The sequence below is a fragment of the Mauremys reevesii genome, linkage group 6, assembly GCF_016161935.1.
Source record: "Mauremys reevesii isolate NIE-2019 linkage group 6, ASM1616193v1, whole genome shotgun sequence".
NCBI classification, from domain to species: Eukaryota; Metazoa; Chordata; order Testudines; family Geoemydidae; genus Mauremys; species Mauremys reevesii.
The window spans coordinates 13,053,958-13,071,312 of record NC_052628.1 but is presented as its reverse complement, the minus strand read 5'-3'; the positions used below and the strand labels follow the sequence as shown (position 1 = coordinate 13,071,312).

At 43.9% G+C, this 17,355-nt stretch overlaps 1 protein-coding gene across 2 annotated transcripts in view; it reads left to right on the top strand.

The window, feature by feature from the left end:
- Positions 1–1,148, top strand: part of SKOR2 (SKI family transcriptional corepressor 2) — a 51,401-nt gene extending 50,253 nt beyond the window's left edge. For both annotated transcript variants that reach the window (XM_039545819.1, XM_039545815.1), the window contains one exon: positions 405–1,148. The gene's annotated coding sequence lies outside the window, so the exon portion shown is untranslated. The remainder of the gene's footprint in view (positions 1–404) is intronic.
- Positions 1,149–17,355: the final 16,207 nt, after the last annotated feature.

Here is a 17,355-nt window from a genome sequence, read left to right as displayed (position 1 = left end):
TTTGTTAACTCTTTGCATTTCACCTTTCATGAGAGGCTCTCACAGTTCTTTAGATACAATAACTAGCTAATTCTCACAAAAGTACCTGTGAGGTGGGTAAGTTGTTATTTCTATCCCGTTTAATGGATGGCATTAATTGAGGCACAAGAAAGGCAGTGGTTTGCCCAAGGTCACACAGGGAGCCAAGAATAGAACCCAGGAGTCCTGACTCCATTCCCCTCTTTTAACCACTAGGTGACACCCTTGATGAAGAAGTGCTCTTTTACCTGTTCCATTTGAATTTACTGTTATGAAATAAAAGGGAGACATCCGTTTTGTAAAATTGAGTAAAGAAATAAAAAAGTGCTACCACTGATAAACTCTCGTGTTCACGCTCTCTCTCTCTCCCTCTCTTTTAATAACAGAAGCACAGGATCCTCTGCAGCTGTTATCTTGTAAGATACAACCCACCACTCAGAAATCTGATTTGTATAAAGACTGAGAAATGGAAGGGCTTGGGAATTTAAAATGCAAACAAAAAATTCAGGTTCCTGTGAGCCCAAGGACAAGTGACCTCAAAGCATCATGGACAACCATGTAAAATAGAATGTAGCAGCCATTTATTAGTAAAAACAAAAAAAATCAAAAAATGCCTGTCCTGGATCTTTTGGTGGTACCAAAGTTTAAGTCTCTGTGTTTTTAGAAGGACAATTGAACTTGACAGAGTCTGAGAAAATGCTTTTGAAGCACATGGAGAAGCTGCGAAAGGAACTGCTAAACCTTTCAACGCTACAAACACTGGAAACATCTGCAAGTTCATCTTTTGCTGTTGAATAGTGATTGTTTTATGAAAAGAAATGTGTGTCTTATCAGATGGGCCAGAATCACCTTTGACTGAATGGAAGGAAAAGCATTAGCCATACACAGTGCTTTTGAAAAGCAGACTGAAAATTCTAACGCCCCCTTCCTCCCGGCCTCCCTCCTCCTCCTCCTCCTCCTCCGGTACTTTGCCTGCTGTATGAATTAAGATTGTACTCTTCTGGAAATATTTTACAATTTAATATTGAGTGTAATTAAGAATATAATCACTTATCGAAAAAAAGGTATTTAACTCTGTTGTAGTTTCTTTATCATTCATGTGGATAAAAAGTCTATAATAAAAAAAAAGAAAACTGACATAATAGTTGTGCTTCCCTGTCGTTTCATGGTACATTGATTTGCTAATGAAAAGAACAGGAATTCTGTACATGGGGACTTTTCTTCAAGGAAATATTTTAGCTTGTAATCATTTAAATGCATTTATTCTTAAAGTGGAAATCCATTTAAATGGTTATTAGAAAGTGAAGTTTGGCAGCAGATGAATGACGTTACTAGAGATGTACGCTTTTTAAATATGCTCTGCGGTTTTAGCTGACCTTTGCTCCCATTAGAGTCAACGAGAGTTTTACCATTGACATCACTGGAGTAGACTTAGGCCAGTTCTGAGGGCTTTTGAAATCACACCCATAGTCTGCTAACGTATTTCCAAATTATATGCAATATGATTTCTTTAATGCTGAGTAAAATTCACCCCCGTTCAGGTGACCCACTTTAGGCCCTAGACACCGCATGATCCTTCAGTGTAGAGGTTCCGGGGTGTGAAGGACCTTATATGCTCCCTCGGCACCATTGTGAGTTTTACCTTTGTTCCAGACCTTACCCAAACAAAGCTGTGTTGGTAAGTGGTAAAGAGACTCAGGGCCAAAGTGGCATTAAATGTAGTGGAAAGAAGGCACTCTGATGGAGGTGCAAACTGCAGAGGCTGCGGGTCCCATTGCATGCTGGGACCTGTAGTTTCTGCAGGATGTCTCTCTTCTAATAAAATTGAAGGTATCCATTAGTTATGTAGTAGAACTCCCTTCAACCTTCAGGTTGTGCTTTTGACCACCCTTGTTCTAGAGTTGTATCAATAGCGAAGGTTATCCAGTTAGAAGAGGAACCCTGTCAGTTTCTAAATGGGGAGCTAATTTTCAGAGCTGCTGAGTGCTCACAGCTCCTATTGACTCCCAACAAGCAGATACTAAAGTTGTAGTCTTCTTTTTAAAAGAAAAAGCATTTATCCTGTAATCCAAGAAAACAGGTATGCCCTCTGCTTTGCAAGCTCATGTTTACTCCAAATGCACTGTACATCAAGAACTGACTTGCCAACGGCATGCAAATTAGAGTTAGGTTCTGTGCATCCTCTTTGCTGGATCATAGAATCTGGGCATGCCTGGTTGAGTGAGAATCGTGGTATAAATATAACTAAATGACATCTGCAATCTGAAGTAGAACACTAAAGTCTTATTACTGGGAATACTGTCTAAAACAAGCCTATAAGATTTGCCATACCACAACAGATCAACAGATTCTTCAAAGAAATGCAAAAACCTTATAAAACACCTGGCCAGTTGCAAATGAGGGAATACTTTTTCCTGAGTCCAACTCCTGATCACTTTAGACATTAAAATCATATGTCTTTGATTTGCTACTTGCCAAGAGTCATACTCTACTGGAATTTACTACTTAGAATGGCATGGCACCAGCCAAAGGAGTCTGGATAGACTTGGTCAAAGATTTTGATGTAATACCTTGGCATTGTTGTTCCAGTTACTGACTGTGTGTTTAGGATTCTTCATAGGCACTGTGACAGGGTCCTATTGGGTTTTGGGGAGGTGGGAGGGGGCAAGCCCACCCACGGCTAAAGGACCCTTCCCCAGCCTGTGGGGAGGTTCCATTGAGCCCAGGAACTCAAATGAATACAGGGGATAACAGAAAATATAACAAAGGCAGGTGTTAAGGGTCAAAACAAAGGGACCCTGGAAGGGACACTGAGCAGAGAGCCCTCAACAGCGCCCACTGCTATTCGAAAGTGTCAAGGCAGCCAGTGGACGCCGCCCAGAGGAACTCTGCCTGGATGCATGAACAGAGGGAGGATCGGAAATAGGCCCCACAGTCGCAGAGAACCCCCTCAGCCAACATCCTCTCCCTGGCTTTATAGATGGCCACTTTGGCCATCACTAGGAGGAGATTGACGAGGAGGTCCTGTGACTTTGTGGCGCCACAGGTAGGGTGTGTGTATATAAGGAGGTGAGGGGAGAAGTGCTGCTAAAAATGCAGCAGTAGGTCAAGGAGAAGCTGGAAAAGGGGCTGCAACCTGGCGCACTCTAGGTAGATGTGTGCCAGGGTCTCTCTCACACCACAAAAGGGGCAGGCATCAAGGACAGAGGTGAACCGCACCAAGTACACGCCCGTGCTCACAGCTCTGTGAAGGAGCCACCAACCAATATTCCCAGTAGGCCATGGAACCAAGGTGGAATATCGGCTGGCCCACTGGGGTTCCTCACCCTCAATAGGTGGCAATAGGTCCTGCCACTTAGCATCAGGGCGGGACACGAGGGTGAGGAAATGGAGAGTATGGAGCACGAGTGTGTACAGATATGCCCTTGGCACAGTTTGAAAATGAACCGGCTGCAGGTCATGCAGCCGGCTTGGGGTGTGTGGGTGGGGCGGCCTGGCGGCTCACAAGGCCTATGAAGAGGTCCAGAGGGCTTGGGGTGCGGGGAGCACCCTCCCGCAGGACCCGCTCAAGGTAAACCCAAGCAGCAGACTACCACAGTGTCTGGAGTGGCTCATGACTGCGTGCCAACCTCAGGACAGTGTCAAAAGCAGAGCAGACACCCCAAGCTGGTGGTATGTTCTATCATTAGATTTTACCAGTCGAGAAACAAATGTGGACTCCTGGATCTCTGTAATGGTCCTAACATGGAGTTACAGACAGTCCCCTTGGGTGTTCCAGTCTATCTTGCTACCCAGACAAAATGGATTTAATGATAAATGGTCACTTATGCCAAAAATTACAAAATTACAAAATTACAAAATATTCAGGTTGCTTCCAGTCCCAAGTTACCAATCACTTACCCCAGACCAATTTGTACCTTAGATCTCACACCAAAGACAATGCTGGTAGCCAGTCCTATAGTAAACTAATTAAGGATTTATTAACTAGAAAGAAGAAATGAGAGAGTTATTTAGAGATGAAAGCAGGCAACGTATATTCACAGATTAGTTCAGTCTATAGTTCCAAAAGGTGACAGAGATGTAGCAATCAGTCAGCACTGCATGTCTTTTCAGAGCTAAGCCACGGTGACCCTGGGGATCTGTTTTTTTGCTCCAGCCCTTGGAAGAATCCAAACAGCAAAGAGATGAAAAATCTTCATGGTAACTGTCTTCAGTTCCTTCTTTCAAACTGTTTCATTCAAACTGAGGAGACAAGGCCTTCTGCTCATACTTCTCCATGGGTGGATGGGCCAATCAACAAAGCTTTTGTCCTACAATGGCCCACTTAATTTTGATAGTCCTCCTGGCTGGGGGCAGAGGGAGGTCACTCTCCTCATCTGAGTTCACAAGTTCAGAGCAGGCTTTTTCACGATTATAAAACAAACATATTTTATCTTGTAGCATGGAATACAGGCATTACAGGTAAGATTAATGCATGCAGCAACTTACAAGTATTTTATAGAGTCAAAACACTAAACATATCCTTACAAGTCTAACACCTCTCTTGAACAATATTAACATAGAGGTGAGCTGATCTGGTTTCTAGCTATTAATGTGTCAGTGCTTAGCTGACCCCCTACAGACTTGTCCAGAGCTGGCACCTGGTTTACCTGGATACCACTGGGACCCCCTGAAGTTATCTAGTTAGAAGAATAGAAGAAATTCTTTAATTGCCTATAAACCCATGGTAAGAGCCTGGGTAACAAATGAGAAGAATTGGAATTGCTCATTTATGAGCGTAAATTTGATCTAGTTGGTATTACTGAAATTTGGTGGGATTATTTGCATGATTGAAATGTTAAATTAATGGTCATAACCTATTTAGGAAGGATCAAGTGGGCAAAAGAGGAGGGGAGTGGCAATCTATGTCAATGATGCCATTACTTGTTTCCAAGTCACTGACAACTTGGTGGCAAATGATCCTGAATGGTTATGGATGAATGTTCTAACAGATAAAACACAAGATGTCTGCTACAAAACACCAGATCAGCATTACCAGGATGAACTGCTCCTTAAGCACCTATCTATAATGTGTAGGGGAAACAATGCTGCCTTATTATGGGGGACATCAGGCTGAGTGACATATGCTGGAGGTCTTACGCTGCCTTATTAAAATAGCCTCCGAATGTCTAAAAATTATAGATGACAATGTCCTAAGTCAAAAACTGTTGCATCTGTCATTGGGGAACTCTGTATTAGACTGCATCCTGACAGATAAAGAAGAATTACAGACCGGTAAGTCTAACGTTGGTACCGGGCAAATTAGTCGAAACAATAGTTAAGAATAAAATTGTCAGACACATAGAAAAACATAAACTGTTGAGCAATAGTCAACATGGTTTCTGTAAAGGGAAATCGTGTCTTACTAATCTATTAGAGTTCTTTGAAGGGGTCAACAAACGTGGACAAGGGGGATCCAGTGGACATAGTGTACTTAGCTTTCCAGAAAGCCTTTGACAAGGTCCCTCCCCAAAGGCTCTTATGTAAATTAAGCTGTCATGGGTTAAAAGGGAAGGTCCTTTCATGGATTGAGAACTGGTTAAAAGACAGGGAACAAAGGGTAGGAATTAATGGTAAATTCTCAGAATGGAGAGGGGTAACTAGTGGTGTTCCCCAAGGGTCAGTCCTAGGACCAATCCTATTCTATTTATTCATAAATGATCTAGAGAAAGGGGTAAACAGTGAGGTGGCAAAGTTTGCAGATGATACTAAACTACTCAAGATAGTTAAGACCAAAGCAGATTGTGAAGAACTTCAAAAAGATCTCACAAAACTAAGTGATTGGGCAACAAAATGGCAAATGAAATTTAATGTGGATAAATGTAAAGTAATGCACATTGGAAAAAATAACCCCAACTATACATACAATCTGATGGGGGCTAATTTAGCTACAACGAGTAAGGAAAAAGATCTTGGAGTCATCGTGGATAGTTCTCTGAAGATGTCCACGCAGTGTGCAGAGGTGGTCAAAAAAGCAAACAGGATGTTAGGAATCATTAAAAAGGGGATAGAGAATAAGACTGAGATTATCTTATTGCCCTTATATAAATCCATGGTACGCCCACATCTCGAATACCGTGTACAGATGTGGTCTCCTCACCTCAAAAAAGATATTCTAGCACTAGAAAAGGTTCAGAAAAGGGCAACTAAAATGATTAGGGGTTTGGAGAGGGTCCCATATGAGGAAAGATTAAAGAGGCTAGGACTCTTCAGCTTGGAAAAGAGGAAACTAAGTGGGGATATGATAGAGGTATATAAAATCATGAGTGATGTTGAGAAAGTGGATAAGGAAAAGTTATTTACTTATTCCCATAATACAAGAACTAGGGGTCACCAAATGAAATTAATAGGCAGCAGGTTTAAAACAAATAAAAGGAAGTTCTTCTTCACGCAGCGCACAGTCAACTTGTGGAACTCCTTACCTGAAGAGGTTGTGAAGGCTAGGACTATAACAGTGTTTAAAAGAGAACTGGATAAATTCATGGTGGTTAAGTCCATAAATGGCTATTAGCCAGGATGGGTAAAGAATGGTGTCCCTAGCCTCTGTTCGTCAGAGGATGGAGATGGATGGCAGGAGAGAGATCACTTGATCATTGCCTGTTAGGTTCACTCCCTCTGGGGCACCTGGCATTGGCCACTGTCGGTAGACAGATACTGGGCTAGATGGACCTTTGGTCTGACCCGGTACGGCCGTTCTTATGTTCTTATGTTAATTGATCACAGAACTAAAAACTGGTGGTTGCATAGGTACATGTGATCGTGACTGGATTACATTTGTTACCTGCAGACAGAATGAAGTCCAAACCAGTAGTATAGATACTTGGTGATTTTAAAAGGCCCAATTTCAGAAAGCTGAAAACAATTCTGAACCAAATCAGTTGAGTGAAAGAATTTAAACAGAAAAATCTGAATGATTATTGGGAATTGTTTGGTAATATTTTACTAGGTGCCTAGAACACCACAGACTCACAATCAAGAAAGAAGGCTGCACTGGTGAAAGCGGGAAAGTGAAAGCTGCAGTAAAACTAAAATAACCCCACATATAATAAGTGGAAGAAAGGGAAAGTTGATAGTAATGAACATAAATCAGAAGTGAGGAATTGTACAAAATTGATAAGGGAAACAAACTTATTGCCCTTGATTCTGTTGGCCCAAGAAGGAGTTTTTAAAGTATATTAGGAACAAAAGGAATCCTAACAATGGTATTGGTCCATTACTAGATGGAAATGGTAAAATTATCATTAATAATGCAGAAACAGCAAATGTGTTGAATAAATATTTCTGTTCTGTATTTGGGAAAAAGCCAGATGATGTAGTCATATCATATGATGATTATGAAATACTTTCAATTGCAACGGTAATTAAGAGGCGCTCTCTCGCTGTTAATGTTGATTTTAAATGCCTTAGAACACTCATGAAGTTTCAGAGGACTGGAAGGAAACCAATGTCATGCTACTATTTAAAAAGCATAAACAGGACAACCCAGCTAATTATAGGCCTGTTCGCTTGATATAGATTAGGGCAAAATAATGGAATGGCTGATACCGGACTCAATTAATAAACAATTAAAGAAGGGTAAAATGCCAATCAACTTGGGTTTATGGAAACTACAGCTTGCCAAACTAACTTGATATCTTTTTTTGAGGAGACAAGAAGTTTGGTTGACAAAGGTAATAGTATAGAAGTAATATACTTAGAACTTCTGTAAGATATTTGACTTGATAATGCATGACATTTTGACTAAGAGACTAGAACAATACAAAATTAACATGGAACATTACATTGATTAAAAACCTGGTTAAACAGGTTTGCTCAAAATGTATTTGTAAACAAGGAACCATCATACAGCAGGTGTGTTTCTAGTGGGGTCCCACCAGGATCAATTCTTGGCCATATACAATATAACATTTTTATCAATGACTTGGAAGAAAACATAAAACTATCACTGATCAAGTTAACAGATGACACAAAGATTGTGGGAGTGATAAATAATGAAGATGGACGGTCATTGATAGAGTGATCTGTACAATATACATTTTAATATAGCTAATGCAAAGTTATACAACTAGAAGCAAAAAATGTATGCCATACTCCCAGGATGGGGGACATTAACCTGGGAGGCAGTGGTTCTGAAAATAGCTTGGGGGTTGTAACAGATGTTGCAAGCCCATGCAGTATATTTGAAGACCATTGTATTACATTTATAAATGGTTTATGTATGATTGTGTTCTATGCTGTGGGGGAGGGTTACCACAGCTCCTACGGAAACTAAAAACAGTAGGTGGTGGTTACCCCTGGGATTGTAAACAACTGCAGAGAAGCACCACCCCCTGGGGTGTTTGCATATACCAGTTCAAGCTGGGTTTTTCAGAGGCCAAGAGATAAAGAATTTGAGAGGGTAAATAGACTCTCTGGGCCCTCATTCTGAGTGAGCAAATGGACAAGCCATTCTGTCCAAGGGGAAGCTCCAGTCCTGTTGAAGGGTTGGAATAACTTTAGCCTACTAGGCCCCATAAGACTGATGGGCAATTTCTGATACATTTATTAGTAAATGTGTAGGACCAGTTATTGTTTTTATATATTTTCTCTATAATGCTTTTGCCCTAAGAATAAATGTACTCTGCTGAGACAGAGCTGCATGGTGACTTGTAACTCGAACGGGAAAAAAAGCACAGGTGTTGCCCTTTAGGTAGGCTGGATTGCCAGGGATATCACAGTGTAAGGCAAGGACCTGTGCAGCCGTAACACCCCAGATCAGAAAGAAGGGAGATGCGGGTCTCTGCCCAAGAGAGGTGATGGCTGGGAGCCTAAAACCTTAACTGGGTGCTCCTGAGGGACCATGGAGGAGCAATACAGGTGCAGTTACTCTATAAACTGTGACAAGAGTCCTGGTAGATAATCAGTTGAACATGAGCTTCCAGTGCAATGCTGTGGCTAAAAGGGCTAATGCCATCCTTGGGTGTATAAATAGAAAGGCACATACACTCTGGCAAGTCAAGAGTAAAAGTATAATTAGGCAGGCCAAAAAAGAATTTGAAGAGTAACTAACAAAAGACAAAAACTAATTGGAAATGTTTTTTAGGACATCAGAAGCAGGAAGACTGCCAATCAGTGGGGCCACTAGACAATCAAGGTGCACTGAAGGAAGACAAGGTCACCGTGGAGAAGCTAAATGAATTCTTTGCATCGGTCTTCACTGAAGAGGTCTGAGGGAGATTCCCAAACCTGAGCTACTCTTTTTAGGTGGCAAATCTGAGGAACTGTCCAAGCTTGAGGTGTCAGTGGAGGTGGTTTTGGAACAAATTGATACATTAAATAGTAATAAGTCCCCAGGACCAAATCGTATTCAGTAAAGAGCTCTGAAGAAATCAGATATAATATTGCAGAACTACTAACTGTGGTATGTAACCTATCACTTAAATTACTCTCTGATTGGAGGATAGTTAATGTAAGGCTGTTTAAAAAAAAATCTCCAGTGGCAGTCCTGGAAAATACAGACCATTAACGTAACCTCAGTGCCAGGCAAACTGGTTGAAATGATCGTGAAGAACAGAATGATCAGACACAAAGGTGAACACAATATGTAGAGGAAGAGTCAACATGGCTTTCATAAGGGGAAATCATGCCCCATCAATCCATTAGAATTCTCTGAGGGAGTCAACAAACATGTGGACAAGGGTAGTCCAGTTGGTATAGTGTACTTGGACTTTCTGAAAGCCTTTGACAAGGTCCCTCACCAAAGGCTCTTAAGCAAAGTAAACTGTCATGGGATAAGAGGGAAAATCCTCTCATGGATCAGTAACTGGTTAAAAGACAGGAATCAAAGGGTAGGAATAAATGGCCAGTTTTCACAGTAATGAGGTAAATAGCAGGGTCCCTCAAGGATCTGTACGGGGGACCTGTGCTGTTCAACGTGTTTGTAAATGATCTGGAAAAGGGGGTTTACAGGTGCAGATTATTGCAGAGTGAGTCACTTTGCATGTTCTTTCTGTCACGGAAACTATATTTGGTTTTGCTTGCTTCTTGCTTTCCTTCCTTTGAAATAAATCAGCTGGACTGAGAAATACATGTTTTGCTATTTGTATGTATGTGAAAGCATGACAATTGGTCCTAAACTAGAGGATACTGGGTGCATTTTGACAAGGTATCTTACAGTTCTTTGATTGCTAAAGCTTTTCATCCCCCCTTAAAGACCTTTTCAGGTTTTGTTGTCCTTATTCAGAAATGCTTATGTGGAATCCAGTGAGTCATGCACAGACACTTTCAAAGTAACTATGTACCTGCTCACATGCCGCTGTGAATAATACTTTCATTCTAAAAAGCACATTGTTATCTTATCTCAGTACCAACAGGGTTCAATCAGCAAAGGATTTATAAGTCTGTGGGAGTTTTGCATGAACAAGGACTGCAGGATATGACCCAATTAATGGTCCTTTCTTCACAGGCAGGAAGTTAAAAGGCTGCTGGGATTTTTGTACAAGTCAGTGATCAAAATCCACTGGAGCTTATCACTTTTCAAGAAATTACCGCTGGGTCTTTCCAGTTTTCCAGTTTCCTCATGATCATCAATTTCTCAATTCAAAATAAGAGCAGGTGTCCCAGGACTCTGGATAGCAAGATGCTGGGAAAGCCCAGAGAAGAGTGGGAGCTGCTGTTGAGATTGCACTACCTCCATTTTACTAAACATTAACAATTAGTCTCTGCAATCTTACATTTACCATTGATTAACTCATTTACTGTTCTTGTGTCTTTTACTTTGTCTTTCATGAAGGGCTTTACCTCAGATTATCCTAAACTTCATTCTTCTTGTTCCACATACTTTCTGTAACACTTTAAGGCCAGTTGTAGCAAAATTATGGCTGTGTTACAATTGCAACTTCCTAGACAACAAACCTGTTTCCTGTATTGAGCTGCATTGAGTAGGGAGCGGTGTGTAGCTACTCCATACCAGGAGCAATGCAGAGAATTAACTAAAACCCAGAAGGTAACAATTCCTGCACCTCCAACCCAATTTCACCTGATTCTTAGAGCCCAGAGATGCCAAGAGTTGGAGTGAGATTTACAGCCCCACAGAGTGAGGTTCAAGGCCAAAGAGTGAGACTTTCCAGATGCTGTGGTAGGTCATTGATTAAGACACGGACTCTTATCTTTGGCAGGGGCGGTTCTTGGGATTTTGCCGCCCCAAGCATGGCAGGCAGGCTTGCCTCCGGCGGTTTGCCTGCGGAGGGTCCGCTTGTCCCGCAGCCCAGGGCGGACCTCCCGCAGGCACGCCTGCAGAAGGTCCACCGAAGCCACGGGACCAGCGGACCGTCCGCAGGCAAGCCGCCAAGGGCAGCCTGCTTGCCGTCCTCGCGGCGCCAGCAGAGCGCCCCCCGCGGCTTGCTGCCCCAAGCACATGCTTGCCATGCTGGAGCCTGGAGCCGCCCCTGATCTTTGGTCCTTGGTGACCTCTAATAGTCCAGGTTTTTAATCCAACCAGCACTTAATAGTTTGTTTTAAAATGTACCCTGCTTAATATTGCATATAAAACACTTAAAATGTCCTAATTCATACTAAAGTCTAGGGCACATGAGAATTCTATATGCAATTCACACCAGTGGATTTTAATAAAAACAATTATTTGCTGATTGGAACAAAAACCTGGATGGTTGGACATCCCTGAGGCCCAGAGTTAATAACCTCTGGTTTAGGCACACAGTCAGTGGACAGAACAATTTATTTTTCAATATTTTTCTTGTTTTTATATAAACCTAACAAAAAAGAAAACTGTTTTATCATTACAAGACTAGGTTTATTTTGCATATCACCTTGTCATAGTGATCATCCCTTTGAAAAACATTTTACAGTACAAATATTATTTGGTTTGTATATTTTGTTCATGTTACATGTGCAGCAAATTAAAATAGTCAGATTTAAAAAAAATTGCAAAATAAATTAATTACAATTAAATAAAATAAAACACAATCAAACAATGTATTAAATGAAGATAAATAAAAATACCAAATTGAATTTAACTAATTTGAAGCTAACGAACCATATATAAAGGACTCAGATTCCACATTTCTTTTCATATCTAGTTTGTTTTCACATTTTATTCATGTGCTTTGTTATACTGCCAACTGGCCCCCTTTGCTGTTTTTATGACTTCTTTTGGTGGCTCATGCTTGAAACATGGCTCAGGATTTGCCAGCTTCCCTTGGATAATAGAGGACAGTGTCCTGTCTAGTCCAAGGTTTGTCTGAATGGTGTCTTATTCTTTCGAACAAGACTGAAACTCTCTCTTCTCTTGCCTTTGAGTGGGGTAAAGCTAAGACAAGCCTGACAACCCTGGACAGTAATGGGAACTTTGAGAAGACCATTAGGGCTTTTGCTCTCAGGCCTCCTGACCCCCGCCTGGGCTTACTCCTTGCTAAGAGATGCCCACACAGTGTCCATCCTGTATTGCACAGTAGTTTTATCTGTGTCTGTTTGTAGTGCTGCTTTATTCCATACACACTAAGGGATAGCTGATTTCTGCGTCAATTGGAAATCAACAACTCCTCTTGCAGATTCTCTATTTCAGGTGGAGAGAGCGATTGAACATGTGCTGGTATCTGCCAAGTACTCAATCTGTTCAAAAGTGCAGTTTTCCCTAATATCAAAGCTCACAAATCCTGCCCTCTTTAACATTTCATCATTCAAAGGTAGCTTCTCACATGCAGACTTGGCTATACTGGTATAGAATGCTCTGGCTGCACAAAAGACCTTCCATTTTGCAAGAGGACTAATATCCTCTTGCCAGGGCCGGCTCCAGGCACCAGCATTCCAAGCTGTGCTTGGGGCGGCAATGTGCAAGGGGCGGCAGTCCCTGTTGTTTTGCCCCCAAACAGCGTGCTGAATTGCTGCCATAGGTGGCGGGGGCAGTCCGTGTGCCCTTAGGGCAACAGGCGCGTTTCCGTGATAGTGGCAATTCGGCGGCAGCTTCTATGTTTAGCTGTCCGCGGTGGCTGCAGTTAAACATAGAAGCTGCCGCCGAATTGCCGCCGCCGCGGAAACGCGCCTGCCGCCCGAAGGGCACATGGACTGCCCCTGCCGCCCATGGCGGCAATTCGTTGCACTGCTTGGGGTGGCAAAAACAGTAGAGCCGGCCCTGCCTCTTGCCCTTCCAACTTCTATACAACCTGTTTTGTGACCAAACCTACAAATACTGTTTGCTGTCTCTTTCAGTGCCTGAGGTAAAAATATTTGAAATCTTTATATCTTTACTCAAAATGAGTGAGGTAAGCTTTGGAAGAGAGTGAGATAGCGTGCTAATGAGCAGGGCTGGTGCAAGGATGTTTTGCACCCTAGGCGAAACTTCCACCTTGCGCCCTCCCCCGGCCCCGCGCCCCCGCCCTGAGGTGCCCTCCCGTGCCAGCTCCCTCCCTCCGCCCTGAGGGGCCCCCTCCCCCCCCGCGGTAGCTCCCCCCCTCCTCCCTGAGGCACCCCCTCTGCGGCAGCGCCCACCCCACCCTGAGGCACCCCCCTGCCCCAGCTCACCCCTGCTTCGCACACGAGCACCCTGAGCACGCCATCGCTGCTTCACTTCTCCCGCCTCCCAGGCTTGCAGCGCCTAAGCTGATTGGCGCCGCAAGCCTGGGAGGCGGGAGAAGTGAAGCAGCCACGGTGTGCTCAGGGAGGAGGCGGGGCAGGGGTGAGCTGGGCCGGGGAGTTCCCCTGCGTGCCGCCCCCCCCCTTATTTGCTGCAGGCAGCCCTCCCTGCGCTCCCCTGCCCCAGCTCCCTCTGCCTAAATGCCAGCGGCGACTGGGGCAGCTGAAAATACGGCCACCGCGGTCACTGCCGAAGAAAATGCCGCCCCCCCAAATCCTAGCGCCCTAGGCGACCACCTAGGTCGCCTAAATGGTTGCACTGGCCCTGCTAATGAGTGAATCTCACACCCAGTGAGTGAGACTTGACATGTGTGAGAACCCTGTTATAACAGCATTGCTTTCCAAAGTAGAATCAAGCTCTAAGATAAATAGTTGGAGCTACTCCTTGACTGAATACCACTATATTACTATAATCTTCTGTAACTTTTTCTTTACTGTGTTCATCCATGTAGTTTTGTTTTATTTATGCCATCAAATGTATTTTCCTATGATGTTGGTCGATTGGTTTGTCCAGTGACACGTTATGAGAGTGTTCTGTTCCAACACTGCTAGTCTATGGCTAAGGAAATGTTTCAATAATAATACACCTCTACTTCGATATAACGCTGGCCTTGAGAGCCAAAAAATCTTATCACGTTATAGGTGAAACCGTGTTATATTGAACTTGCTTTGATCCGCCGGAGTGCGCAGCCCCGCCCCCCCGGAGCACTGCTTTACTGCGTTATATCCAAATTCGTGTTATATCGGGTCACATTATATCGAGGTAGCGGTGTATTATACTTAGCACTTACTGCACCCTGTGTTTTTCATCTCCAAACATTAATGAATCTTACCACATCCACATGAGATAGGTAAATAAGTCTACAGAGGAGGAAAGAGTTTAGTGACTTAAGCCAAGGCCACAGAGCAAAATCTTGGTACAGTCAGGATTAGACCATGGAAACCAGGCTCCTTGCCCTCAGCACAAACCTCTAGCCCACACAGCTTCTCAATTTTAACCTCTGAAGACATGTAAAATGGTTTACTAGGCCCTATCTACACTGCGTAAGCTGCACTGATGCAAATCAAGTCTTACGTTGACTTTTGCTTGGATACACTAGGGCAGGGGTCGGCAACCTTTCAGAAGTGGTGTGCCAAATCTTCATTTATTCACTCTAACTTAAGGTTTTGTGTGACAATAATACATTTTAACGTTTTTAGAAGGCCTCTTTCTATAAGTCTATAATATATAACTAAACTATTGTATGTAAAGTAAATAAAGTTTTTTAAATGTTTCAGAAGCTTCATTTAAAATTAAATTAAAATGCAGAGCCCCCCAGACTGGTGGCCAGGACCCAGGCAGTGTGAGTGCCACTGAAAATCAGCTTGCGTGCCGCCTTCGGCACACGTGCCATAGGTTGCCTACCCCTGCACTAGGGATTTGCACTGATGGCTGTAACCAACACAAATCCCCTGTGCCATCCAGGGAAAAAAATCACCATCCTCACTATTGCTCCAAATTCTGTGTTTTGTTTTTAATTTCAAACTTCGCAATGAAATCTTAATTTAGGGCTGGGCAGATACCCCAAAAACAAAATTGCAAACACTGTTTTGAATGAATTAAAACCATGAATTCAGTTCAATGGTATTCAAGAGCCATTTTTTTCCTCGTTTCCTCCAAATGTTCATACAACTGAATTTGGATTACAAGGATATTTGTAGACGAAACCATGTTTCCAAATGCACACATGAGTATTTTCACTGGAAGTGTTGACAGGAGCTGTGGACACTCAGCACCTTGCAGGAGTTGTTAAACATCGGACAAGACTGGGCTCCTTTTTTGTGCAGGTTGAGTGGATAGGAGATAAAATATCTTTCATATAGGGCCTGATTCAAAGCCTACTGAAGGCAGTGGAGAGACACTCATTGAGTTTGGACCCATAAATAGAATCCCAAAATGTTTCCATTCAGCAAGAGAAGGTAGGTGAGGTAATATCTTTTGTTGGACCAACTTTTGTTCGTGAGAGAGACAAGCTTTCAAGCAACACAGCTCTTCTTCCCATCTTCACTCTCAGTACCTTTCCCAGACCTGAACATTTGTTTCTAAGACAATGAGTAAAATTTTCAAATGTGCCTGAGTGATTTAGGAGCCTATGTCAGCAGGGCTAAACTGCAGAGGGACGGGTGTTGAGTGCAGTGGCTACTGGGAGTCTGCAGTGCTGGACTGTGAGGGGGGAGGAGTGGAATGCCGCAGGTACAGACTGGAGCCAGGAGGTTGATAAGAGTGTGTTGGCAGTCTCTGGGAAGGCGCATGGGAAAGAGTTTTGCAACAGTGGATGCAGGGGAGGGCGGGCATGGAGCTGCTCAGTTTGCAGTGTTAGTAGCACCTGGCGTGTGTCTGCTTGGCGCTCCATAACATTTAAGAGCTGCTTTGTGGCTTCATTTTGGTGCGCCGCGTTCTCCCTTTGGTCCCTCTTCTCGCTGTCCCATCACTCCTTCAACTCTTGTTTTTCGGCCGCGGAGGGCATCATGACATCACGCAGGAAGTCCTCTTTAGTTCTTCGTGGCAGCTTTCTAATTCTGCACAGCTGTTCAGCCAACGATAACGAAGAGGCGGGCTGGGCTCCCAAGGTCATCTCTGTGAAGCCAAAACGCAACATTTTACAGAAGCAGTATTGTTTGCAACACAGAGACCACTGATTCAGTGATTTCAAACACAGCCACTATTCACATACCTGTCACTAACTGGCTGACTCCAGGCAAGCACCCATGAGTCACAAGACCCTCAAAATGGTGAGTAACCGCAGGGGCTGGGGAAATCAGAGTTCCAGGACTGTACTGGGCACGTGGCTCTTGGGGAGAGCCAGCACTGTAGGGGCAGGCCTTATAATCATTCCTGTCCCCACATTTTCCACAGGCTGTGTTCATTATGGAAGGTATCTCGCTGCTGAGGGTGAGCAGGGAATCAAGGGAAGGTCTTCTCCGAGACTGCGGCTTCCACCCTAGCCCTTATGCGGCTCGCCTGTGTGCAGCAGTGATCCTCCCCCCCTGCCCCCAGTGACGGCAGAGTGGTGCAGGAAAGTTACCCTTAATGGGGCAAGAAACAAAGCAGCTCTGCCAAAGAACCTGTGGCAGCGGATTGCCCAGTATTTCCATGAGAGTTTCATGGAGATCTCTGAGGCAGATTCCCATGAAGTGAGGGAGTCAATCAACACCCTGTCCCGCTGCTCAGACTAGGCATGTGGTGGTACGTGCATCATACAGACACAAGCCTGCTTTCTGCAACCCTCCTGCCCCCAACAACTCGCTTCAGTGATTCCCAAAATCAAAGCCACTTACCAGGGGCCTCCTCTCCCGTTTGTGCTTCGTCATGCTCCACCAGCTGTGACTGGCTAGCCTCCTCCAGGGCAGAGAAGAGCTCCTGGCTTCATGCATCTCTGCCTCTGAGTCATCCTCTGCCTCTGGGTCCCCCTCCGCCTCCACGTCTTTGTCCCAGATTTCCTCCTTCTGGCTTGGTCCACTCTCAACTGGCTCACGAGCCACCAAAGTATCCACAGTGGCCTTTGCAATGGAGGTGGGGTCGCTATCGAGTATCGCGTCCAGCTCTTTGTAGAACTGGCAACTCATGGGTGCAGCATGGGAGCAGTGGTTTGCCTGCCGCACCTTGTGGTAGGCGTTCCGCAGCTCCTT